The 26,626-nt window shown below is 42.1% G+C and overlaps 1 long non-coding RNA gene across 1 annotated transcript; it reads right to left on the minus strand.

Annotated features, from left to right (window-relative positions):
* Positions 750-26,252, minus strand: LOC102167754. Its single transcript, XR_002342706.1, has 3 exons — positions 20,174-26,252; positions 19,950-20,070; positions 750-2,556 (listed from the first exon to the last, which is right to left on the minus strand). It is a non-coding gene; the product is annotated as an uncharacterized LOC102167754 (long non-coding RNA).

The following is a 26,626-nucleotide window of genomic DNA, read 5'->3' on the forward strand; positions in this document are numbered from 1 at the left end:
AGGAAAATGCAGAGGTCTGAGAACTTCAGTGCTGACATTAAGGCCCAATGAGATGCCCAAGAAACAAATAACACATGTGGAGGGGAGGCAGGGAGGAGAGGAGTTCCTATCATGGCTCAGCAGAAACAAATCTGACTAGAAAGCAAGAGGATGAAGGTTCAATCCCTGACCTTGCTCAGTGGGTTAAGGATCTAGCATTGCTGAGAGCCTGGGTGTAGGTTGCAGATGTGGCTCGGATCTGGTGTTGCTGTGGCTATGGCATAAGCCAGTGGCTACAGCTGTGATTCGACCCCCTAGCGTGGGAACCTCCATATGCCCCAGGTGCGGCCCTAAAAAGATAGGAAAAAAAAAAAGAAGAATAAGAAGGGGTAAGGGAATACAGTGGGGAGGAGGTGGAAAGGGAAGAGGGGAGGGCGGAAGAAGAGAAGAAGAAAAAGTGTTATCCAGAATCATAAGGGCTGAGACTATGCTTCCAGTTATTCACAGTCAGAAGAATTTGCTAATTCTCTGTGAGGAATACATGGCCAAACAAAAATATATTCATTAACGTAGATCATAATCAGCTGGGGTTAAGCAAACCAGAGTGTGACATATGGAGACAAACATTCTTATTTTTTTAATTTTTTTTTGTCTTTTTAGGGCTGCACTCACAGCATATGGAGGTTCCCTGGCTAGGGGTTGAATCAGAGCTGTAGCTGCTGGCCTACACCACAGCCATAGCAATGCGGGATCCCAGCCACGTCTGTGACCTACACCACAGCTTGTGGCAAGGCCAGATACTTAACCCTCTGAGCAAGGCCAGAGATCGAATCCACATCCTCATGGATATTAGTTGGGTCCATTAACGGCTGAGCCATGATGAGGGCTCCCATTCTTATTTTGATTTCCACTTTGTCCTATCTATGTGGTCTTGGCGAATAAGATGTCCTCTGTGTCCTTAGTTTTCTTGAAATAGAGATGATGATGATGATGATGGTGGTGGTGGTGGTGGAAATGATAACCTTACCTTCTTCCTTCACTGGGCTATGGTGAGAAACAGTACTGTCAACTAGTGAAGAGCATGGGCCCTGGGGTCAGGTGGAGTCAGTTCAAATCTTAATTGTGATACTTATCTCGGTGTAATGGGTAAATCTCAAAGTCTTTCAGCCTTAATGTGCTCATTTGTAAAATGGAATTAATGATGGTATCCTCAGGATCCACCAGAGTACGCTGAGATTTTTGCACAATGCAAGATGTACAGTAATTAATATTCGCTCTTATTATATAATTGAGAAATGAGTAGAAATATATTGAAAATTATAAAGAGTTATGTAGTTATTAACAATTATTACATTCATCATGTCTTATTTTGGTTCTTTAAACTGATTCTTTCTATTGTTTCCAGAGTCCCAAGTCAAAGAACAGTCCAGGAACTGTCACTATATGCAGTGTGGTTGATGTGAGGTGGACTGAACAAACCATTCGGACAGGAGCTTCCTGGGGGAGGGTGTACTTGATGCTGGTTCTAGAAGGGATTATCCATGCTGATTCCACACAGGTCTTAAGAGGATCTAGTTCTCCAAGGGCACTGTAAGTGCTTTGTCGTCCTCTCAGTCTTAGGCACCCCGCACGCAAATGGGGTCCTTTGGGGGAGGATGTTAGAAAGAGCAAGACTCAAAAGGCATATGAGAACTAAAATAGCTCTCTTTTGCGTAGGGATGATTCTAGAGTGAGAAACCATTTAAGTTCCCCTTTCCCCTAATGTTAAGTCCCCTGTGACATGCAAAATTTTATAAATATAGAAAGCAAAACTGAACCTATTTAAAGAAATAGAAAGGAAGGTAAATATTTCTATATCCCCCAAGTGCAAATATGAGACAGATAATTAAAGAAGTTTTAAACATTTCAAATGCCTATTTTTTAAATATGTCGTAGAGTCACATGGTACACCCCTTAAAAGCACAAATGGTACACATTTCTTCCCCTTTTCTAGGCACTCTACTTCTATTCTTCTCTAGATTTAACTACCACACCCAATGTCCCACATCCCCTATATTATATTTGTGTATGTATATATGTGCATATATGTACACACACACACACAGCCTGGTTAAAGGGATTTAATTTATGCAGTCACAGAAGTTGGCTAAAAAATCCTTGCAAGGCTATTGTCACTGTGTTTGATGCTAGAGCTTGAAATCTGCAGGATAGGCAGTTGAGGAGATAAAAGAGAAGAAAGCAAGCTGCGACCCGTGAGCATGGGCTGGAATCCATGAGGATGGACTGGAACCTCTAACAATTCTCACTGCCTCTACTTGGTGTGGGTGTGCTGCAAAAGAAGCTAGTACCCTTCAAGAGCTAAACACGCACCTGGATCCAAGTTTGGAGAAGCTGAAGGAGAAGCCAGGGGAAGGTGGAGCAGTTGCAGGCCAACGAGGTGAGCCAACAGATAAACAATGATATGTGTGAACCACATCCGTGCTGCTTCTACTTCGTAAGCATCAAAATCAAAATGGCTGTGGCTTTACTTCTGCCTTGCAAATCTCATGCAGAAACGCCTCTTCAGGCCCACCATAACTGGATGCAGACAGAGAAAGGAATTCGGGGAGATACAGTTAAGGCTAGCCAACACATTACAAAGGTATATAAGTAGCATTTTAAAAGTCTTACACAAATACTACTGTACTATGTAGCTCCTTTGCACCTTGCTTAGAGGATGACCTTATCATTATTTATAGATTTGTGTCATTCTTCTTAATGGTGGCACAATGTTGCACTGTGTTTAGGTTGTTCCAGTTCTTTGCTATTTCAAATGATACTGCACTGAATAACCTTATGCATATATCATTTGGCATATGTGCAGGTGTATATGTATGATAAATTCACTTTCTGGGCCAAAGGGTTTCTACACTTAAAATTCTGATATATTGCCTAATTGCTCTGTACAGAGGTTGCATCAATTTGTTCTCCTGTTAAACAAAATATGATAGTTTCTGTTTTTACATATTCTTGTAACACAGTGTCTTTTCAAATCTGTTTATCTTTGCAAACACAGGTAAAAAGCATATTTCAGCATGGCAGTGTGATTATAATTTGCACTATTATTACGACGAATGTGTTTGATCCCTTGGGGATATTTCTGAAAAAGGAAAGGAAAAAGTTTAGAAATTTCAATCTGGATTGAATTCAATATCCATTTAAAAAGTTACCTTTAAATACTGGCCACTCAAAAAAAAAAAAAAAAAAATACTGGCCCCACTTCTTCCAAAACACCTTAGATGTTAAAGAACCTCTCACTGGTAACAAATGATAATATTGTAAAGCTTCATCATTTTAACAGAAAGCAAGAGAGTAATGTGCAAGCTGGGAGTTGGTAAATCTGGAAACATACATAGGTTTAATTGAGAACAATGTCTTATAAATATGATTTAATACAATTATACATCTTTAGAACAATCTTGAATTGTATTAGTATGAAAAAAAAGGCAGAGATACTAGAAATAAACTTCTAAACTACCCCTGAGTGGTCATTAATACCAGATTTTAAATATATCTACAACCTGGGTGTTCTGTGCAGATCAAAGTTATCAAACACAAGTTTGAGTCAGTATCATAAACCTGTCACTTTTGGAGATGGTGAGATTCTACCATGTTTCCTTTTCCCTTAGTTTTTTTTCATTCTTAGGAAAGGATTGACACTTTACTTGGGAAGTAATTATTTTGAAAAAAATGTCAGGGTGTTCTTAGGTATGTCTGGCATAGTATTAAGGTCCATTTTATAACTCAGATATCTCTGCATGGTTTTAGGTCTTTTAATATTTCTTAGTTGATGGTTATTCAATTTAGTAGGACTTTTTTTAATAGCTCGGCTTTCATTCTCTGAAGTGTTTTCCCGAAGGAACTCTGATCTCTTCCATGGGGAACAGGACTAGCTCCCTCCTGGGAAAGTTCCTTTCGAAAATAAGTGGGTAAGACATAGAAAGCAAACTTATGGTTACCATAGGGGGAAGCGAGGGAGGGATAAATTTGGAATTTGGGATTAACAGAGAAACACTACTGTCCATAAAACAGATAAACAAGAACCGATTGTATAGCACAGGGAACTAAATTACAATATCTTATAATAACCTATAGTGGAAATGAATCCCTGTAATTTATCCACCCTTCAACAACAACAACGAAGTACGTAGCCAGTTCACATGGCTGGTGTTTATGGTGGTATTACTCTTTTTTTTTTTTTAATTTAATTTTTTTTTTTTTTTTTGGTCTTTTTGTCTTTTCTAGGGCTGCACTCATGGCATACAGAGGTTCCCAGGCTAACTGGAGCTACAGCTGCCGGCCTAAGCCAGACCCACAGCAACGCGGGATCTGAGCCACATCTGTGACCTACACCACAGCTCACGGCAATGCCGGATCCTTAACCCACAACCTCATGATTCCTAGTCGGATTCGCTAACCACTGAGCCACGATGGGAACTCCAACTATCCTATACTCTGGTTTCTCTTCAGATCATATAAATCTTTCACCTTTTACGTTTGCTAAAAATACTCCGGGAACACTACCGATGTGTCTGTGTGAAGTTGATATTAATTACGTCTTCTGGTAAGTGTAGAGGATGTTTTATTATGGCAACTCATCAGTGATAAGTATGTATGAGTGGAAGGAACACATTAATACTTAGCCGTCATACATACCTATTTGTTTTGCCTGTGAAATAAAAATTTCCTTTTGACTGTGGTCAAGGAGAGTCCTCATTCTAACAGTGGGCTAACTCTTATTAGGAGAGCCAAGAATTGTGAAGGGTTTATGATTTTTAACCTGCTTTCAGCTAACGGGTTAGTCTGTCTGTTTCCTAGATGTTAGAAGAAGACAAACTTCCTGGGTCAAAAACGAAGGACTTCATTACTCATGGCACAGTAAGCTGCAAAATGTTCATGATCTCATTCACTCCCCTCGCCCCCAAGTCCACAGGGGCAGTGCAGAGGCAGGCCCAAGGGAATGATATGTACACAGTGGGTTTGTGTTATAGCTGCAGACTGTGAGCTTAGGAACCACTAATCTTTTAAGGGGGTTGCTTGCTAGCCTGCCCAAACGTTGCCCTGGACAGAAGCATCTTTACTATCTTGCACAGCAAACATATCTTCCCTCTGTCCTGCAGGGAGACACTATCTTTATCTTCTAAGGCTGTTCATTTGAACAGATATTCCAGAATAAAAGCTGCCACAAGATGAACAGAAACACAAAGAACTCATGGAGAACTGTTTGCCAACAAGAAGTAGGGATATTTCCCCAGCCGATTATTAGGTCTGAGTTCCTATTTTTCTTCTGCATTATGTTTTCTGGCCTAAGCATATCCAAGACATCATTCTCTGGCTGAAGTATCATATTCTGCTAGCAGGTATCTTTTATATGTGTACAGGATTGGTTGGGAAAGATTCTGGATTAGGAACATAGGATATGGAGAACTATAACAATTCTCTACCTAAGTCCTGGTCAAATTATCAGAATCAAATGAGGCTGAGAGCACTGTATGTCTTACTTGGCTTCCTGGGGAAGCTTCAAATGCCCTTAAGTCTTCTTAGATGTTAAGTTACATCCAAGTAGTGAGGAAAGGACTCCCTGGCACCAAATATGGCCGTGAAGACAGATGTTTTAATGAACTTGAGAAATTGTGGATTTGGATACAAGTGGCACTTTTTGCTACTCTGTGATGAGCTTAAGAGTCTCAAAGACATCCAGGCCGTTGAAAAGACTGTGCAGAAAAAAAGTGATTTTCAGGGACAGAAGTATCTTGCCCATAAGAAAACACATCACATACACCAACTGCCTGAAATGGCTAACCTTTGTCTAAGGATGCAAAACAGACTTTCTTGGAGTTCTCAGTAAATCCCTGAGGTGATAGGGAACACTGAACACAGTGAATATTTAAAGAAAGGGTCTCTTCGGCACTTCTGCCAATAAAATATTCTCTAAGTCAAAGAGTACCTTCACCTCTCAGCTTCTTAATAATGAAAGTGCTGGTCAGGGCAGCAGGCTTCAGGCATCCTCAGTGTTAGTTAAAGACTGACCAGTGCATGTATAGCTTCTAGGAGAGTATTCTTTTCTCACTCTTTAAAAAATTAATTTCCATCTTTATTAGGTAGAGAATTGTTACAGTTCTCCATATCCTAGGCTCAGAAAAAAAAAAAAAATTCCTAAACTTGAGAACCTCTCACTTTTCCAAACCAGAGAGAAATGGTAACTGTTTCTCCCTGGAGAATGGAAGGCTTTTATAGTTATATTATGGACAGGGAAGAATTCTTCTTTTTCTTCATTTTTGACAAATAATTTAAAAATTATTGATAGTATGATGTAAAAATATTAGAGAAATTTTGAAAAGGGGAAATAAGTCCCTTATAATCATATTGCCTGAACATAGCACTTTTCTCATTTTTGAATGTTGCCTGTTGGCCTTTATTTAAATACATGCATATTTTTGGCAATGTTGCAAGAGATGTTTATAGCAAGTACCAATTCAATTTATGGAAATATCATGCTAAGTTCTTAAGAAATGGGCATTTTCTTTAAACATCATCAGCTGTTGTTAGTGTGTTTTAAAAGCTATGCCTTAACTTACAGCTTACCTATTATCTTATTTTACTAGAGGGAATAAATACATTTTCTTCGGACTATAGCCACTCAGAGCAGTTGCTTTCAGTGATAATCTCAGTTTTTATAGAGAAACTCCGTTACCATCCCCCTTGTTATCTGGTCTGACATGTAAACATGCATTCAGTTAACCTAAAAGTTGTACCAGACTGTTAAAGAATAAATTGAACAGGAGTTCCTGTTGTGGCTCAGGGGTTAATGAACCTGACTAGTATCCATGAGGATGCAGGTTGGATCCTTGGCCTTGCTCAGTGGGTTAAGGATCTGGCGTTGCCGTGGGCTGTGGTGTAAGTTGCAGACATGGCTCGGATCTGGCGTTGCTGTGGCTGTGGTGTAGGCCGGCAGCTACAGCTCCAATTTGACCCCTAGCCTGGGAAACTCCATATGCCACAGGTGTGGCCCTAAAAAGAAAAAAAAAAAAAAAAAAAAAAAAAAGAAAAAGAATAAATTGAACAGAAATTTCAAATTGCTGCTTGAGATTGTGATCTGATCTGTCAGAAGATAATGTTTGCCCAAAATATTATTAAAATACAAGCTTCACAACAGTTTTTTTTTTTTTTTCTTTTTGCCTTTTCTAGGGCTGCTCCCATGGCATATGGAGGTTCCCAGGCAGGGGTCGAATTGGGGCTGCAGCCGATGGTCTACGCTGGAGCCGCAGCAACGCGGGATCCGAGCCGCGTCTACAACCTACACCTCAGCTCACGGCAACACAGGATCCTTAACCCACTGAGCAAGGCCAGGGATCGAACCTGTCTCTATAAATTTGCCTATTCTAGGCATCTCGTACAAGTGGAATCATAGAGTATTGATCCTTTTGTGTCTGGCTTATTTTGCTTAGCATATTGTTTCTAAAATTCATCCTATTAGAGCATGTATCAGAATTTCCTTCTTTTTTATGGTTAAATAATATTGCACTGTGTGTATAGACACCACATTTTGTCAATCTGCTCATCTGTTAATAGATACTTGGACTGTTTCTACCTCCTGCTATTGTGAAGAATGCTGCTATGAACATGAGTGTACAAGTATCTGTCTGAGTCCCTGGTTTCCCTCTGTTGGACATATACCTAAAACTGGAAATACTGGTAATTTGCACTTTTCTTCTTTGGTCTTTTTAGGGCCATACCCATGGCATACGGAAGTTCCCAGGCTGGGGTTAAATTAGAGCTGTAGCCACTGGCCCACACCACAGCCCCAGCAACGCCAGATCTGAGCTGTTTTCGACCTACACCACAGCTCACAGCAATGCAGGATCCCTAACCCAGTGAGCAAGGCCAGAGATCGAAGCTGCGTCCTTATGGATACTAGTCAGTTTCGTTTCTGCTGAGCCATGGTGGGAACTCCCACTGGTAATTTGTAGTTTTAAATAGGATATTTCTACATGTATTTCATTAACGGAATTGTGTCACATGATGTGCAGGCAGTGAGATGGGGCTGAGGAGGAGAGATAGGAGAGAAGGAGCCAAGGACCCTTGATGAGAGGCCACTGCAGGCAGAAGAGATGGGGCAAAGAAGATAAGATTTTAATTTCTTCCCCCAGCCTCCATAGTAGAGGAAAGAAAGAAAATGTGGACTGGAAAAAAAGTAGTGAGTGAATCCACTTATAGTATCTGTTACAATATACATTGAAGAAGATGAACTGAGATTGTGTACTCCCACAGCAGGCACCATGGGTAAGAACTGACTTTCTACCCTACCCTAACCCTAACCCTACGGTAACTATAATGTTGGTATTCTGTAAATTCAAACTCAGTCTTGTCCTTTTTTCCCGAATCTAATTTTGAATGATTTTATGACTTAAAGGAACTGCCTCATCTAGTTTCAGTGGGACTTTAGATAAATTGCTTTTGATAGGTAATTGCCCATGGTTTGGTTTATATAAAATAGGCTTTTCAACAGAAGGGGGGCACTCAACTGTAGATAAAAGATAATTAAATGATAATTAAATTTGGGTGGTTTAGCAATAGCAATACAAACAGGGAAGGGCCAAGATGGCATTTTGGAAAGGAAATCATTTCTATTAGAATACTCAATGAGAAAACACAACTAGTTTTGTTTAAAGATTACTATTCAAAGATTACCATTCAATTACTCCAACATTTGCTGTTTGACTTACCTAAGGACATTCATTTGTCACCAGAAGTTTGGGAATAGGATCTAGCCACCGCATTTGTAGACATTAGACATTCAGGAAGAAGGTTTATGCTTATCTTAGATATAAAATTTAAATTTCCATTATTCAGGGGAAAATCATCAAGGTAACAATCTTATCAATGATGGATGCAAGAATGGAATGAAGGATGGAAAGATCAAAGCATGAGTTAAGCGTTTTGTACTAGTCCGACACATATACAGCTAAAGAAAGAGGAGGGTAAGGGTGTTAGGATACAGCTCGTTAGGATACAGCTCAGATGCATGTAGTAGAGCCCCAAATAACAGTGGGTTGGAGAGAGGTCTGTTTCTCTCTTGGGAAGATGGTCCAGAGCAGGATGGTGGCTCTGATTCATAAAGTCATCGAGGGTCCTTGGCTCCTTCTCTCCTGTTTCTTTGCCATCCCAAGCAGCAGGATGGAAATAGAAGAAAGGGTGAAGGATGACACATCCCTTACCCTCTAGAATGTGACAAGAAGTCAATCTCCACTGTGCCCAGGATTTAGACACATGGCCACACCTTGCTGCAAGGGCATCTGGGAAATAAGGTTTTTATTCTGATGGCCATTTACCCAGCTAAAAATTAGGGGCACTATTATTTTAAAAGGAGAAAATGGATTTTGAGATACAATGAATAGTCTTTGCTACCACAAAAGTGTTGCTTTATAGGAAGTTCCCCTTGTGGCACCGTGGAAATGAATGGGACTAGTATCCTTGAGGATGCAGGTTTGATCCCTGGCCTCACCCAGTGGGCTGGGGATCCGGCGTTGCTGTGATTTATGGTGTAGGTCATAGACCTGGCTTGGATCCCACGTTGCTGTGGCTGTGGCCAGCAGCTGTAGCTCCAATTCGACCCATGGCCTGGGAAACTTCCATATGCTGTGGATGTGGACCAAAAAAGAAAAAAAAAGGAGTTCCCGTCGTGGCGCAGTGGTTAACGAATCCGACTAGGAACCATGAGGTTGCGGGTTCGGTCCCTGCCCTTGCTCAGTGGTTAACGATCCGGCGTTGCCATGAGCTGTGGTGTAGGTTGCAGACACGGCTCGGATCCTGCATTGCTGTGGCTCTGGTGTAGGCCAGTGGCTACAGCTCCGATTAGACCCCTAGCCTGGGAACCTCCATATGCCGTGGGAGCGGCCCAAGAAATAGCAAAAAGACGAAAAAAAAAAAAAAAGAAAAAGAAAAAGAAAAAATAATTGTTCTGTAGAAAATAGAACAATTATTTTGAAGCAAACTTGAAAAATTTGGAGTTGGAGGAGATCTTGGGTTTGTACAGTGAATCCCTCCCATCGTCTTGAGAGATTAGTAATCCATTTCTCCTTATGAGCTTTGGGACTTTAAAGTACATGGACAGAGCCAGCTATAGCACTGCGTTAGTCATTCTCCTGGGCAAGGCAGGCTCCCAAATAATTATACTATCATGAGAAACACAGAATAAGCCCTCCCTCTGACTGTACGTGCTACTGCAGACTAGATTAGTTCTCTACAACGGCCAGTTGTTTTCTGTGAAGAGGATGGCAGCCACATCCTCCCCCTGTAAATTTTTTGTGTACCTGTTCACCTTTCTAATGCGATACACAGAATAGTGAAAACTAGGACACAACTGTGGTGCAGGAGGAGTCATAGAGAAAGGAACCAGTGGGTCAGCAGGAGAGGAAAAGTTTCTGCGGAGCCTTGGGATGGACCATGGAGAGAGAGGGCCTCTTTCATCAAATTGTCAGTATCACTTCCATCCTCATTCTTAGCTGTTGCCCTGGATCCTGGCTGTAAGGCAGGAAGGTAACCAGGAAGGGAGAAGACAGCTGATTATGAGCAAAAGGAAATGTTTCCCTCTCCCTAGTGAAAGTGAACCAGGTCTGGGGACCCGTGGCTCTCACACATCAGAGGAAACTGAGGCAGGCATGCCTCTGAAGGGGCAGACATGAGGAACTTAACTTCAAGGTGACCTCACAGAAAAGTAGGAGGTGGAGCGATGTGGGGAATGACAGCAAGAACAGGAGTAATGGATGTGCCACAGCACGGAGGAAATCTAATCGAAAACCCCCACACAGTCAGTCTTTATAAGGTCCAGCCTCCTTCAACCCCGCTGAGACCTTCTGTCCACCAGCCTTGGCTTGCTTCCCCACTTCTGCGAAGTCTGCCCCGTGTCCTTACTCTTCACCTCACTCAGATTGGATTCTGTGGTTCATCTCTCCAAACACACCCTTACATGATATTCAGTCTATCTGCCCTTCTCTCCATATTTCCCTGGCAAAACTTCAACCTGATTAAACCTCATAGTCCTGCCCACCCCCTGCCTGCTTCCAAGTGGCCGGCTGTGGCTGGGGGGAGCCCACAGGGGAGCCCACAGCTGCCTGCCCTGCACATCAGTGAGTCTGTCTTTCCGAACTGACGATCTTATACCCATTCCTCTCTCATCAAATTGTCAGTATCACTTCTGTTCTCACTCAGAGCTGTTGCCCTGCCTCCTTTTTTCATTGAATGAAAAAACAATCAGCAGAGAATGACCTCAGAATCTTCAAACATACCTGCACTGATGGCCACACATGCTCTGCTTCCTGATGGTTGCAACGAACCAGCTCCCACCGCAGGCACTGATGATGCTCTGGGCTCTCCCTTCTTGCCCCCTCAAGGTCTTGCTCCTACACCGATCCCCTTTCTCTGTTTCATTACTGTCTCCTCTCTACTGGGTCTGACCCACTAGCATACTAGTATGTGGTAATATTTCCCAGTTAAGAAAGTGTCTCCTTGAGCCCATGGCCTCCTCCATCACTGGCTCCATTCCTCTGCTCCCCTGGACTGCAATGCTCCAGGAAAGGGGTGTCTTTGAAGTACCGTATTGACTGGGACTTTTCCTGTGGTCCTGGAATTGATGATTAGGGCCAAAGATGGGGACAAAGGAGAATGAATTAAGGGGTGGTTTAACGTGTCTCTTTTGTTCCAACTATCACTTCACTTTCCCTAACAATTGTTAGCCTTAAAAAAAAAAAAAAAAAAGAATCACATGGGTCGAGTTGTCAGCCTAGTGGGGAGGTCTGTAATTTTTTCTCCTCTACCTTTAAAGCAAGTGGGGGTGGGGGGAATTAAAGAGATTCATTTGTGACCTCAAGTTGGGGAGAACAGCATCCCATTCTCCAGCTGGGCATCTGTCTCCCTCTGCCCATCTGAGAGGGGGAGAGGGGACTGGAGAGAGGTCAGGGCAGAGACAAGGCTGCACTGGGATATCCTGTTTTCCCCTGTGGGAAGTGTCAGAATTTTGTGGGTCAAGGTAACCCAGGGGAAGGTTTTGAACCTCCTCCCCCACCGCCAGGACGGTAGGGATTGGAAGAGATCTGAGCAGAAGTAGTACCTCCCACTTCAGGAAACTGGCAATTGGGAGGTCTCTTTGGGATCCCCCGAGGAACTCATGCATGTGTCCCAGAGAGAGCTACCACCACACAGATGACATCTGTGGCCAGGAGGAGGCGCTAGAGAGGCAGAGACAACAAACAGGGGAGGAAGATACAGTCTCTTCTTCCCTGTCTGTCTCTCACTTCTGACCCTGGGAACAGGGAGGAGGAGGCCAGAAAAAGCACCCTGGACTCCACCAGCCCACCTCCAATCCTAGGTGAGAAAGGTTGGGGAAAGAACAGACCCCTCCCAGTCCGTACTCCAACCCCTGGAGCCTGATAGCCATGTGGGGGTCGGCAGGAATGAGATTTAAATCATTGATGAGCTTGGTGTTTTAAATTGGATAGAGTTAGTAACTGGAAGTAACCAGAAAGTTATGACATCTGCTCAGTATTTCATTAAGTAATGGGAAAATGAAATTCAACTGGAAAATGATTGAAAGCAATGGTTAAAGAAAATTAAAACTGCTGTTTGTATCTAACTGAGTCTAGATTTCTCAATAAACCAGTTGTGTCTATACTTGTTTCTTCTTTCTCATATCTTGTTCTTTCTCTTCATTTTTTTTTAAAAATTAAATGTATTTTTATCAAACTAATATGTATAAGTATAGTTTTAAAGAGCCATATACCTAGTTCTAAACATTCAAAAAATTTTGAACAATCAATACTTTTACAAGGCTTATAATAAGGAAATTACCCATCCAATTTCTTTATATCAAAGGGACTATTTTATTTACATATATATATAAAATGACGGTAAAGAAAGCCTAGAAAGCAAGCAAGCAAGCCAGTCAGCAAGCAAGCAAGCCACTGCCTCTGATGGGAGGAAATTGGATAATTTATTTGTTTGAAGCCTTGTGACCTATTTGATTTTTAAAGATACACACATATTTCTTGATTTTTCCATTTTATATATTATCTATTGAGTTCTCCCTGTAAAAATAAAGAATTAGGCAGTTCCCATTGTGGCTCAGCAGTAACAAATCCGACTAGTATCCATGAGGAAGCAGGTTTGATCCCTGGGCTCACTCAGTGGGTTAAGTATCTGGCATTGCTGTGAGCTGTGGTGTAGATTGCAGACTCAGCTCAGATCCCATGTTGCTGTGGCTCTGGCGTAGGCCAACGGCTATAGCTCTGATTTGACCCCTAGCTGAGAAATTCCATGTGCCATGGGTGTCTTTTTAGAAGGCCCTAAAAAGACAAAAAAAAAAAATTAGCTTTTTAACCCTATTTCTTTTCCTACCATCCTCTCAATATGTATCTATTACAATTTTGGTTAAATCAGTATTCATTACTGGGGATCAAGATGGCAGAGGAGTAGACATGGACCTTCCCCCACAAACACATCCAAAAAAAAAAATCTATATGTAGAATGATTCTCATAGAACATCTACTGAACACTGGCAGAAGTCCTCAGATTTCTTAAAACAGCAAGAAAACCTCCGCATAACTGGGTAGAATAAAAGAGAGAAAGAAGAGAAAAAGAGGAATCAGAATGGGACTAGCACTCCTGAGAGGGATCTGTGAAAGAGGAAAGGAATCTGCACCCTGGGAAGATGAGCCACGACAGAGGTGGAGCCTCAAAGCCTCGGAGAAAAGAGCAGCAGCCAGTTTGAGGAGGGAAAAGCAGAGAGAGAGCATATAGAAGCTCCCAGGCTAGGGGCTGAATTGGAGCTGCAGCTGCTGGCCTATGCCACAGCCACAGCCACAGCAATGCAGGATTCAAGCTGTTTCTTCAACTTACAGCACAGCTCATGGCAATGCTGGATCCCTAACCCACCTAGTGAAGCCAGGAATCAAACCTGGATCCTCATGGATCCTAGTCAAGCTTGTACTGATGAGCCATGACAGGAACTCCAAGAAGGACACTATTTAATGATAAAAGGATCAATTCAAGAAGAGGCTATTACACTTATAAACATATATGCCCCTAATATAGAAGCATCCAAATACACAGAACAAATACTAACAGACTTAAAAGGAGAAATTGATAGGAATATAATAATAGTAGGAGACTTTAACACTCCACTCACATCAATGGACAGATCTTCTAGACAGAAAATCATAGGGCAACAGATATCCTAAATGACACAATAGAACAGTTATACTTAATTGATATTTTCAGGACATTACATTAAAAAAACAACAACCCAGAATATACTTTTTTTTTTCAAGTGCACATGGAACATTCTCTAGGATTGACCACATGTTGGGACACAAAACTAACCTCAGCAAATTTAAGAGGATAGAAATTATTTTAAGCATCTTCTCTGACCACAATGGCATGAAACTAGAAGTCAACCACAAGAAAAGAACTACCATATGATACAGCAATCCCACTCCTAGGCATATATCCAGACAAAACTATAATTCAAAAAGATACACACACCCCTTTGTTCACAGAAGCACTATTCACAATAGCCAAGACATGGAAACAACCTAAATGTCCATTGACAGACATTCAGATTAAGAAAATGTGGTACATATTATATACAATGGAATACTACTCAGCCATCAAAAAGAATGAAATAATGCCATTTGTAGCAACGTGGATATGACTAGAGATTATCATACAAAGTAAGGAAGAGAAAGACAAATACCATATGCTATCAATTATATATGGGATCTAAAATATGGCTCAAGTGGACCTATATACAAAACAAAAACAGACTCAGAGACATAGACAATGAACTTGTGGTTGCTGGGGAGATGGGGGTGGGAATGTAATGGACTGGGAATTTGGGGTTAGTAGATGCAAACTATTACATTTAGAATGGATAGACGACAAGGTCCTACTGTATAGCACAAGGAACTATATCCAATCTCCTGGAAAATAATATTTTAAAAATACATATATATGCTTGAATGAGTCACTTTGCTCTACAGCAGAAATTGGTACAACTTTGTAAATAAACTATACTTTAATGAAAAATTTTAAAAATTCATTGTTACCGTGACTAGTAAAAAGTCATAATTATAATTGAGACTTTCAATGTACTATGATTGTGTTCTCTTTCTTATAAAATCATTTCCTCCTTTTCTCCTTTGCTTGATTTTCTCTGCATTATTAACAATTTATCCCCAAGCTCTTGGCTAGAAGTGTAAGGAAGCTAATACATGTTTCTTTTCATTTCTTTTTCTCAGAAACATCCTTCCTGGAGTTCTCTGCCCTCATACTCTAATCTGAGCTTATTGCTTTCTAGGCCAGCTGCATGGATGTTATCCTGAAAGTCCCTTGCTGTTCTCCTGGCAATTCTCTCTAGGCTTCCTCTGTTAAGTTCCTTGACTCTTGGGTCCCTTTTTCTTGGTTTACCTTCTTGTTTTGATGGGATACATCCTCTAGTACCTTTCTAAGAAGGTATGCATAGGTAGTAAATCAAGACTGTACAATGGAAATCTTTATTTGGCTCTCATGTGGTTGATGTGGTTCTCCCAGTCCAGAGTTCCTATGGCTCATCTTCTCTAGGTTAATAGTCTTTTGATTGGATGGTGGATGGTCACTCACCCAGATGTTTGGGGGCAGAGGAGGGTATCTAGGAAACTTTTTATTCTTATATTCTTGCTTTTAGCTCCTTCTAGCACCTCCACCTTCATAAGTAACTGGTATCTTCAATTCCTGAGCCTTTCTGAACCCTCCTCATTTGGTGTGAATGAGATCTTCTCTTGTTCCCCCAGACTATTGGTACTTTGCTTTCAATTTTCTCTGGGTTGCTAGATTAGTTATCACCCATCCATCTGCTTTCCAGATTCTAAAATTTTATTGACATCTCTTATATGCTCTCATCACCTCTCCTATTCTCTCCATTCCATAGTTTTATGTAATTAAAACACTTTATTGTCATTTAAGTGGGAATTTAAGAGGAAACAGAAGTAAATGCAGCCATTCAGTTCTCCATTCAGCCTAGAATTCTCCATCCTCTTAGCCCTCTCCAACCTTTCATCCCCATCATTTTGCTGAAACTGTTCTTATCAAGGTCAAAATCTTGCCTAATCCAATAGTCGATTTTCAATCTTGATCTTACTTGAATTCTCCGTAGGATTTGGTACAATTAATCACCTCTACTGTTTGCATCACCCTTCTGTCTTTCTTGCTCTCAGTCTCCTTTCTTGATTCCCCTCTCTTACCTTTAAATTCTGCAGTGCCATAGGCTCTGTCCTCTACCTCCCCTGCTTCTTCTCTCTTTATCTTTTCCTGGATGACATGCAGTCCTATGGGATTAAACACCACCTACATGCCAGTATCTTCCAAAATATATCTTCAGTTTCAATCTCTGCAACACCCTGGGGCTCCATACTTAACCTTATTCCATCTTTCTAGCCAACATTTCCAATTGAGAGTTCAAAGTCATCTTTGGTTGGACTTCTTCAATATAGAACTTGAGTTTATCCTTCAAACCTGCCTCCTACCTCCATCTTCTCCACTTTAGTGTATTACCTATATTTTGCTCAGGCTGAACACCCAGGAATCATTGCTGCTTAATCTATTTCCTTTATACCTACATCAGTCTAGCCACAATTTATGGCAATTCCACCTTCAAAATATATCCTGGTCAGACAACCTCTCATCACTTCCCCTTGCTGATCCAAGTCACTCCCATCTCTCATTTGGACACCTAAAACAGCCTCCTGTCTCCTGGCCTTTCTCCTATACCTGCAGTCTATTTTCTGCACAGCAGCAAGACTGCTCTATATAAAGAGCAAGTCAGCAGTGTCACCCCTACTCATAACCATCACACTTTGAATGAAGCCATCTCCTCACCAAGGTTGACACGAGGTTGGCATGAACTGGCTTCCACCTCCCTCTTCATGTCACTCTCACTCTGTTGCAGCCAAACCAGCCTTCTCTGGATGTTCCATATAAGATAACCTCTCCCCCCTCATCAGTCTCATCCCCTTAGAAAGCCTGCTTCCCAAGATCCCCATGCCCCTGGAGACAGTTCTCAGTGGTGACTACTGGTGAGCTTGCTGTGGGGAGGGAGTGGTCATAATATCTGGCCCTGAATATACCATAAACAGGAGGGAGAGTGGCTAGAAAATGTAATATGGTCAATATCGATAGTTAGAAGCCACATAAACAAAAGCTTTTTGGGTCCTCAGTAATTTTTAAGAGTGTAAAGGAGTCCTGAGACCAAATTGTTTGTGATTCTCTGTATTAGAGCCTGGGGTGGTGAGGAATTTATATACTATGGGATCCATGCAAAAATAATCAGTGCCATGGGTGCAAGCTGGCTTTCTGGGAAGCATCAAGACATAACTCCAGGGAGGCACAAGCCGAGCCTGAGAAGACCCTCAGGGACTTTGGGAATCTGGCCTCTGGGCATCCTCCTTGAAACAGGGCCACGAGGTGATGCCAAGGCTCTTGGGGGGCAGTGTTGGCCCGTACCAATCATTGGTAGCAGGCTTCTTTTTATTCTTTGAACCCCAGGGAGACCCTTTTGGAGGTTCTACTGCGTACTCCCACTCTTACAAACATAATATCCTGTTAGGAGCCTGGGAAATTAGAATTGGGACTATGTGTGATAGCAGCTACGAGAAGCAGAAAAATTCAAAGCCTCAGTGTCCATCCCTGGTCTCCTCATGCCCTGTGTCTAGGGCACTGAGATGTTACAACTTGGCTTACTCTAGCAGAATCATGGCAGACGTGGGGCAAGGAGCCGAGGAAGCTGGATTTCTCCCCAGGTGAGTTGCCTAGGCTCCGTGTGACATGATGACGTCTGCCAGGCCACTCAGCAAATTGTTCCCCAGGTGTAGCTGCCTCAGCTCGACAGTCTGTCAGCTGCATTTATTGGGAACCCGCTAGCAATGTGAATCAGTAGGCGATGCAGGCATTGAAGTAGCAGTTCCCAGGAGGTGAGGGCTAAGTTATCTATCAAATCCTGTCTCTCTGCTGACATCTGGAAAAACTAGGTGACACCCACACACCTGAGGCCTTGGCAGCAGCCCAATTAAAGGTTGCAGTTTTTCTTTAGTTACTTTCTGACCTTGGAGTTTCAGAGTGTGCGTATTAGGCTTTCCTTCTGATCAAGCCACAGGAATGTTCCAAAGTCTAAGCATCTGGAAGCGAACGTGGGTGAAGGTGCATCCACGTGTGCATTACACATTTTGTTGGGTCACTTTCAGTACCACCTAAGACTGATCTCTGGACAACAACCAAACACTGAGCGCTCACTTAATTCCACTGGCAGAAGCAACCTGTCCAGAAAAAACCCCGAACACGTCACTGGATAAAAGTTTAAATGGGCTTTCTGCCAGTGAATTGCATTTGATAGTTGCGTGGGTGCAGCCCATGGCAGGAATCCACACAGCTCACAGGAGATCTGTGGGGCCCTGGGGTGTTGCAGTGTCACTCTGTCTGGGTAAGTGACAGCCAGGATGTGGGATTTGGTGATTATTTTTGGTTTGGTTTGTTTCTAGCTCAGAAAAAAGACTATATATAACATTGAGAGCAGCATAACTTCTAGACTGTCAAGGTTGGTGCTAATAGTGAATGATATACTAATATATGTTACATGGAACCACAAGCTTGCAAGAGCAATACTCACGCACTAGATGAAAGGATAAATCTTCTGTTGTGTAATGGGAAAAGAAAGCTGGCAATGTAAATGCAGTCTTAATATTTTTTTTTCCAGCATTGCATGTGTAATTAGGCATTCAGTGACTTCCTCATCTAAGGAAATTTGACTTTAATGGGAGCTATGTGGCTAACTATGGATGGAGTCTTTTGAAAATGCAGGGGTGAGGACAGGAAGGTATTAACTGTTGAGATAGATTATTTCCTTGGCCTTGAAACAAGCAAAACAAATCACTCACCCCCCTCCCCCCAATATCACTTACACACACATACACCCCCCCCCCAATGTGCCAGTATATCAGCTACGTCAATAGAAGCTAGACCCATTTTCCAAGCCTTGGAAATTAGGCCAGGAATAGAATGGTCAGATGGCTGCCCCAAGTCATATGGAGATCTGAGCTGCAGTTATGACCTAAGCTGGCAGCTGTGGCAATGCCGAATTCCTAACCCTTAACCACTGTGCTGGGAATCAAATCAAATCAACACTCCTGAAACACTGTCGATCCTGTTGTGCCACACTGAAAACTCCAGTCAGCTATTTGTGTGTGTGTGGGTTTCTTTTTAGGGCCACACCCACAGCATATGGAAGCTCCTAGGCTAGGGGTCAAATCAGAGCTGCAGCTGTTGGCCTACACCACAGCCACAGTAACAGCCAGATCCGAGCCCCGTCTCGAATACACCACAGCTCATGACAACTGGGGATCCTTAACCCATTGAGTGGGGCCAGGGATACAACCTGCATCCTCATGGAGACTAGTCTGGTTTGTAACCTGCTGCACCACAATGAGAACTCCTGGTCAGCTAATTTTTATCTTCTAATGTGTTGATCATATAAGTCCCCCTCCAAAAGGGCTTCTGCTTAAGAAATGCAGTTTCACTGGTTTCTGGAGATTGCACAGTTTATGATACAGTCTCAGGATATCTTGGGAGATGAAGGCATAACCTTGGGTAAATCCAAAGTTCATCATTAGGAAGAGAAAATTTCCAGCACATAGTTTAACAGAAGCACTCCCTATCGACTTCTCCTCCCCTGAAATTCCAGGAGTCACTGGGGATAGTGAGCATCCGTTTCAGCCTGACCAGGGTGGGTGCCAGATGTGACAGCACTAAAAATGTTTGCAGGGGGCCATGGTGGAAAGGGTTAAGAATAAAGGCAGAAACCGAGTTTAAAGGGTAGGGAACATAGACAGTCCTTTAGGGCAACCACTCACCTCCCATGTCACATTGCCTCTGTGTGGCTCATCTTGAGGGGGCGACCTTTTGGAGGGTAGAGCCTTCAAGAGCAACACTGAGTCACCCCCATCATATCTTCAGCTTAAATGGCCAGGACCCCTACATGGATTCAAAACATAGGGCTTAACAGTCTTTCAGGGAAAGGAATTCTTTCCAACAATAGTAATTATTAAAAAAAAGTTTTGGACTAAAATATACTTACTGTTTTTCTCCTGGCATTTTACAGAAAATATGTTGAACTGTCAAAAGGGGGCATCCTTGCTTTTCCAGACGAAAGAACAGCTCGAGCTTGTGTTTAGAGAAGCCTGGATAGGAGCGAGTGGTACACAGCAGCAGAGTGCATATTGATTCTTATAACAGGTGTGCTACCAAAGACACACCTGGGGGGTTGGACTCTGGTATCTACATGCCAAGCGGGCTGTTCCAAGCGTGTCCATGGGCCAGCAGCATCAGCATCACCAGGGAGCCTGTTGCAAATGTGGGATCTCACTGCAGTCCAGACCTACTGGGTCAAAATCTGCATGTGACTGGTCCTGGGTGGTCAGTGAGCGTCTTCTAGTTTGAGAAGCTCTGCTCCGCAGCCATATTTCTTAAACCTGCCCAGGAACAAGAATCACCTGGCAGAGTGGGGGCAGGAGGGAGGCTTGTTACAGAGTCCTGGGCTTCCAACTTTCACCTCCTAATCCAGAATTTCCAGCACAGAGGTCTGGTAATCTGCATGTTTAATAAGCATCCCAGGAGATACTGGTCCTGAGTGATGTGTGAGGAACAACACAAGATACTTTTTTATTTTGAAGGAAATACACAGCGATCTCAAAAAGAAACTGCTTTCTCCAGAACACATCGTTCTTTTGAAAAAGTGCAGTCCCCCTTTTCCTTCCAACTCCTGCTCTTGAAAACAGTAAGGTGCTAAGGATGAGGAAGTGGGAAGCCGAGGGGTGATGTCAGAACGGGGTGTGTGCAGCAGGAGAGGCCGGCCCGAGAGAGAGGCTCGGGCACCCCGTGACGCTGCGGGCACCGAGATTGCCAGCAGAGGGCAGCAAAGCACGCGGGGACCAGCGGCGTGTGCGGTGTAGACCTGAGCCAGAAAGACTTGCTTCTGGGACTTTCTGAAGCTGTTGGTGGACCCCAGGTCTGGCTGGACTGACACTAGGTTGGTCAAGTCAAGGGGTCTCAGTAGATGAGTCTGAATAGGAGCCAGGTAAGGTCTGAGGCAGCGCTGTCCAGTAGGAATAACATGTGATGCACACTGATGATTCTAACTTTTCTAGAAGCTGCATTAAAAATAAAACAAAACCCAGTGACATTAATTTTAATAACATTTTATTTAACCCAGTATATCTAAAATATGATCAACACGTAATCAATATTAAATGGTTGATGAAACAGTTTACATTTTTTTCTGTACTCTTTGAAATCCAGTGTATATTTTATACCCGTAGGATATTTGCGGCGACCAGCCATATTTCAAGTGCTCCATGGTCACATGTGGCTAGTGGCTATGGCATTGGACAGCGCATGTCTGAGCTGTTAAAGAGCTGAGGGAAAATGATAAGGCTGGGGGCTGGGGTAGTGAGGGGGAGATTAGGACCAGAAAGGGGGAAGGATAAAAATCTGGCCTGGGGACAGATTCTTATGTTTTCATGCATGATTAAATATTCACCAAGGGGCTACATTTCAGTTCATTATTGAGGACCAGGAGTTGGGCTAGAGGCTGGAGATGCATAAGCCCTTGATCACCATCTCTGATGCTGAGGACCAGGATCCAGACTAGTGGGGAGGTGGCTTGTTTCCAGAATCCTTCAGATCCGCATGGAAACGCTGCAGCAAGGTTCTGAGCAGGCACAGGGTGGACCCTGAGGCAAATCATTTGACCATCCCAGGGAGAGGCTCTGAATGACAAATGAGTCATAATTGATTTTGTTTTTTTCCTTCTCATAATCATTTCCCGGTTTCCTCAGAAATTGAAACATACATTTGTTTGGTCTGGAGAAAGAACTGGCTGAGGTGAAAATCCCTGAGCTGGCTCTAGGCTCCCTCAAAGGAAAAGCCAGTCAGTGCATCATCAGCTAATGCCACACAGGAATCCCTCCCAGGGCATCCCCTGACCTTTCACCAGAGGTGGCACCCACCACATTCAAGGTTTCTAATTCCCCCAGCAGCACTGTTCTAGGTTAATGCTATTTTGGGAATGCAGTTCTTCATTTTAGTGTGAATTTCCTCATCTTTCTGCACAAATTGAGTGAAATCCTTAGTGCATTTTTTTTTCTTAGATGGATGGAAGCTAAAAGAGAATGGAAGGCCTCCAGCTGTTTGAGGCTCTGTCCTCAATGACAATCAAAATTCTCCATCTTTTCTTGTTCTTGGCACTTTCTGATTGAAATAAGATTCCAGCATTTATCTGCACCTGCAATTTTGACAAGAAAGGAAAATTTAAAAGACAAGTGAAAGAATTCTCTGAGGGAAGTCAATGAGTCGACAGTAGTCAGACGCCTGCAAATCTCTTTTTGCATTCCTCCGTCAATTAAGCTACAGTCACATATTGGAGAGCAGAACTTAAGTCTGTGAGTGGAAATGCAAAAATGTGCGTTGATCAGTAGCAGGAACCTTCCTTTGGAGCGAATATTACTTGGAGAGCAGCTGATGATCCATTTGGCATTGAAATGGAGAGGATTTTGAGTCAAAGAGGCCACTTTAAATTATAGATTTGAGTTTGGTTGAAGGTCAAACTTACCTTGCATGAATAAAATCTTCAGAGATTTTGGAACATACTCAGAAAATGCAAGCTATCTTGAGCACATAAGCATTTCCTTCAGGGGATAAAAGCGGTTTAATATTATTGCCCTCTGCATAATTATTGACCATATTAGCATAGGAGATACTGAAAAGGAAGGCTGAATAACAATCTGATGACTGCTTTAATTCTCAGCAGCTGCAAACACAAACTAGCAGAAAGTTGTCTGGAGACCCGAGAAGATTGGTAAGAGAATTTGGTTGGGGTCAGTAATTTCACTGTGACCCAAGAGATGGCAAAAATGACCCACTGAGAGGTGAAAGGTTATTTGCCCAATCCCATGAGACAAAGGGAATTCGGGGACCATCTGTAGCATTATGTTGACGATTTTGTTATCTGGATTGCTCTGAAACCTGACTCAAAGCTTCCTGGCAGCCAAGATGAAGAGGGAAATGTAGTGAATTACAGATTCATCATTTGGGAGGAAGAAATGTACTAAGCTCTCAAAGGAAACTCAAAAGGGGCATTCATAAAGAAATACTCTGAACATTAAAACTATTTGATTCATGGTGGTAATATTCTTTCCAAAAGCTACTGGCTCACCTTGCAGATTTATGATTAGGATTTAGGAAAATGTAAATGCACTTCAAAGGTTTGCAAACCTGTTAATATGAATTAACTTCTTTTCTCCACTCCTCCCCCAACGCTAATCTAAAGCCTACGTGTTTTTTTCCCTCATGGCTCGCTGTGTTAATTGGATTACAGAGATAATCCCCCTCCCATAAAAAGTAATCTCTGCAGGTTTTGGAATCTACATTCTGCTGCATTTTGTAGGATTATCTCTCAAAGGCAACAGATTAGAAGCACTGGTTGGTGCAAATAAACTGAAGTTTGGACTTCCCGTGTGGCTCACAACAAATAAACTAAAGTTTGTGCTGTAATCCCTTCCAGTGAAGATGGGGCCTGGGGAGGCGCCAAGGTTACAAAGGAATGAAAGAATGCTAGATTAGCAGTCAGAACACCTGAGTCCTAATCTCTACACGGCCACCAAATAGTAGCGTAAGTTATGGCCAGTCACTTTACTTCTCTGAGACTCAGTTTTCTGTGCAAAATGAGAAGGTACTGGATCAACATTTCTCAAAATCCAGTCCAAGGAAAACTGATGCTTCAAGATGTTAATAGCTATCCCATGAATGAGAATGGGAGGTCAGGTAAATTTGGAGAAATCTGAATGCCATCACCCCCCTCTAGGGCACTGTGATTTCACTAGTGTATAACATGATTCTTAAGTCGTGCAGTAAAGAAACGCTCTTATATAGTTAGGTATGTGTATGAGTGTGTGTGAACATACATATATATATAATGTATTTTACATATATCATATACACATGTGTTTTTTAACACAAGAGTTTTCAACCTATTTTGGCCATAGACAACCCCCCCCTTTTTTAAAGAAAACTTATTAACTTCTAGAATATGGGTGGTAAATACTGAACTAGATCAGAGGCTTAAATTTTTTGTTCTCAGGACTCTTAAAAACCTCTGAGGACTCCAAGGAGCTTCTATTTATGTGAGTTATTCTATCGTTACTGTATTATACATTAAAAAGATACATGAAAATATTTACTTAAGTCGGTAAATATAAAAGTAATAAACACATTGCATGTTATTATTTTTGCATTTTTGAAAAAGTAACTATATTTCAAAGCCAAAAAATATTGAGAAGTGTAGCATTATTATACATGTTTGCAAATATCTTTAACGTCTAGCTTAATAGGAAGATTTGAATTCTTATATGTGCTTCTGCGTTCAATTTGTCATGATATGTTGTTTTGCTGAATTATGTGAAGAAAATCCAGCTTTATAGGATTGCAAAAGGAAGAATGCTAATAAATGTGGAATATAAAATGATGTCAATGGAATTTAGACCTTATCCACCAAAATCCATCGGTCTATCTAATACTTTGAATCAGTTGTTAACTATCACATGTGATTTTATACCATCGCGTGTTCATCATTTGAAAGACATTGGTTCACTGATTTAGGCAGATCTTCCAGTTGATGAGACATCCCCTTACACAACATCAAATCCACAACATCAAAAAAATCACATTTGCTAATATCACCCGAAAGCTATCGGAAAGGTCTTTAAGTATGGGAAGCTGTCAAGCTTACTGGGGCAGGTACATTTTTCCAAACTTCAAAATTTTAGTTGAAAGCTCAAATTTTATCATTGGCAACAAATACTGTCAATTGTTTTCCTTGAAGTAACAGGCTCAGTTATTTTTGAGATGTCTGCCACACACCCATGTCTGAAAAGCCAGTTTGCAGCTGTAAACAATGACGTTGTACGATGACGTCAAATTGGCTGGTTCGGCTTACAAGTCAACAATCGCTCAAGTGCTTTTGCTCAGAATCATTGTGCTAGGAATGCACCTGGTATGCTTTAGTCCCCTAGCATGTTAACTCAAGGGTCAAAATTTAATAAAATTAATACTTTTCACTAATTCATTAAGGCCATTCTTAAGGGACACTGGCTCTTCTCTTTTTAACTGCTACTGTGTGGTGGTAAAGAATACAGTGGCCACTAGGGCAGCTGGGTGCCACTACTTTGATTCTTGCTAAGGTGCCAGCAGTTTTATCCACTGAGGCTTGTGTACCATTAATTTGCAAATTCATTACAGTGGGTAAGACAAATAGGGTCTTTGTACTATCATGAAAGAAGCTTTGACCTCTCAGATGCCCTGAAAAGGTCCTGGGACACCCCAGGGTCTATGGGCTTCACTTTGAGAGCCACTGGCCTCGATCCTCTCGAAGGTCCTGCTTAGCTTTAAGAAGCTGAGGACAAGCTCACATTCATTCCATTTCCCACCTAGTTCTTCTTTGTGTGCATTTTTACACAGTTGTCTAAACTTGGGGTTCAGGTTGTGAGCCTGGAATAAATTAAAACAAAGCCCAGAGGTTAAGAGCGTAGACTCTGGAGCCAAACTATTTGAGTTAGAATCCTGGCTCCATCACTTCCTAGCTAGGTGACCTTGGGCAGAGTTGCTTAACTTCTCAATGATCTGGTATTCTCATCTCTAAAGTGGGCATAAGAAAAGCCTCTACTTCATAGATTGTTGTGAGGATTCAAGGAGCTAATTACCCATAAAGGGATTAGAACAGTGCCTGACACTAGCCAGCCCTCAATAAACATGGCCAATATATTATTATGATTACTGCTCATGGGAGGCCTTACATCCTTGGTTTCATAAGAGCACAAGACAGACTGGTCACCCCTGCTCTGAGCACCACTGAGGCCTCATGAGAGCTGGCGGCTGGTTGTTTCAGTAGAATCCCTGTATGGTTACTGCCATCCCACTGTTTTGTATCCAAGCCAGGTTGGGAGATTCTTACCTTACCAAGATGAGAGCCCATCTTGGTGTTATACAAATGGCCCTTTACTGTGGCTTGGCAGATCTGCCAGGTGAGTTTACAAGAAAACCCCTCTATCTTCTTCTAGTGCAGAAGAGGTTGTGGAAACAAAGCCTAGAGCCTCTAACTTCTTGTTAACACCTGGGGTTTGATTTCTGGTCAATTAGGACTACAGAAGCCCCTGACCTTTCTGGTGAACACTTGGTAGTTGGGTACCTATTTAGTGGCTTCCTTGTGCCTGCCAAAGAAAAGCATTTAAATTTTTTCTATGTTAAGAACTATTTATGAAAATATTTCCTACACCACACTTCTCACATTCCCTCATCAATGATTGCCTCTTCTAGTTTGTTTGTTTTTTTTTTGTCTGTGCCAAGGCACATGGGATCAAACCCACACCACAGCAGTGACAATGCCGAATCCTTAACCTCCAGGCCAACAGGGAACTCCTGCTTCTTCTAGTTTTTCATTCTTTCCACCAGTACTTCCCCTTCCGTCTACAAAATTATA

Source organism: Sus scrofa, chromosome 3, assembly GCF_000003025.6.
Source record: "Sus scrofa isolate TJ Tabasco breed Duroc chromosome 3, Sscrofa11.1, whole genome shotgun sequence".
Taxonomy (NCBI): domain Eukaryota; kingdom Metazoa; phylum Chordata; class Mammalia; order Artiodactyla; family Suidae; genus Sus; species Sus scrofa.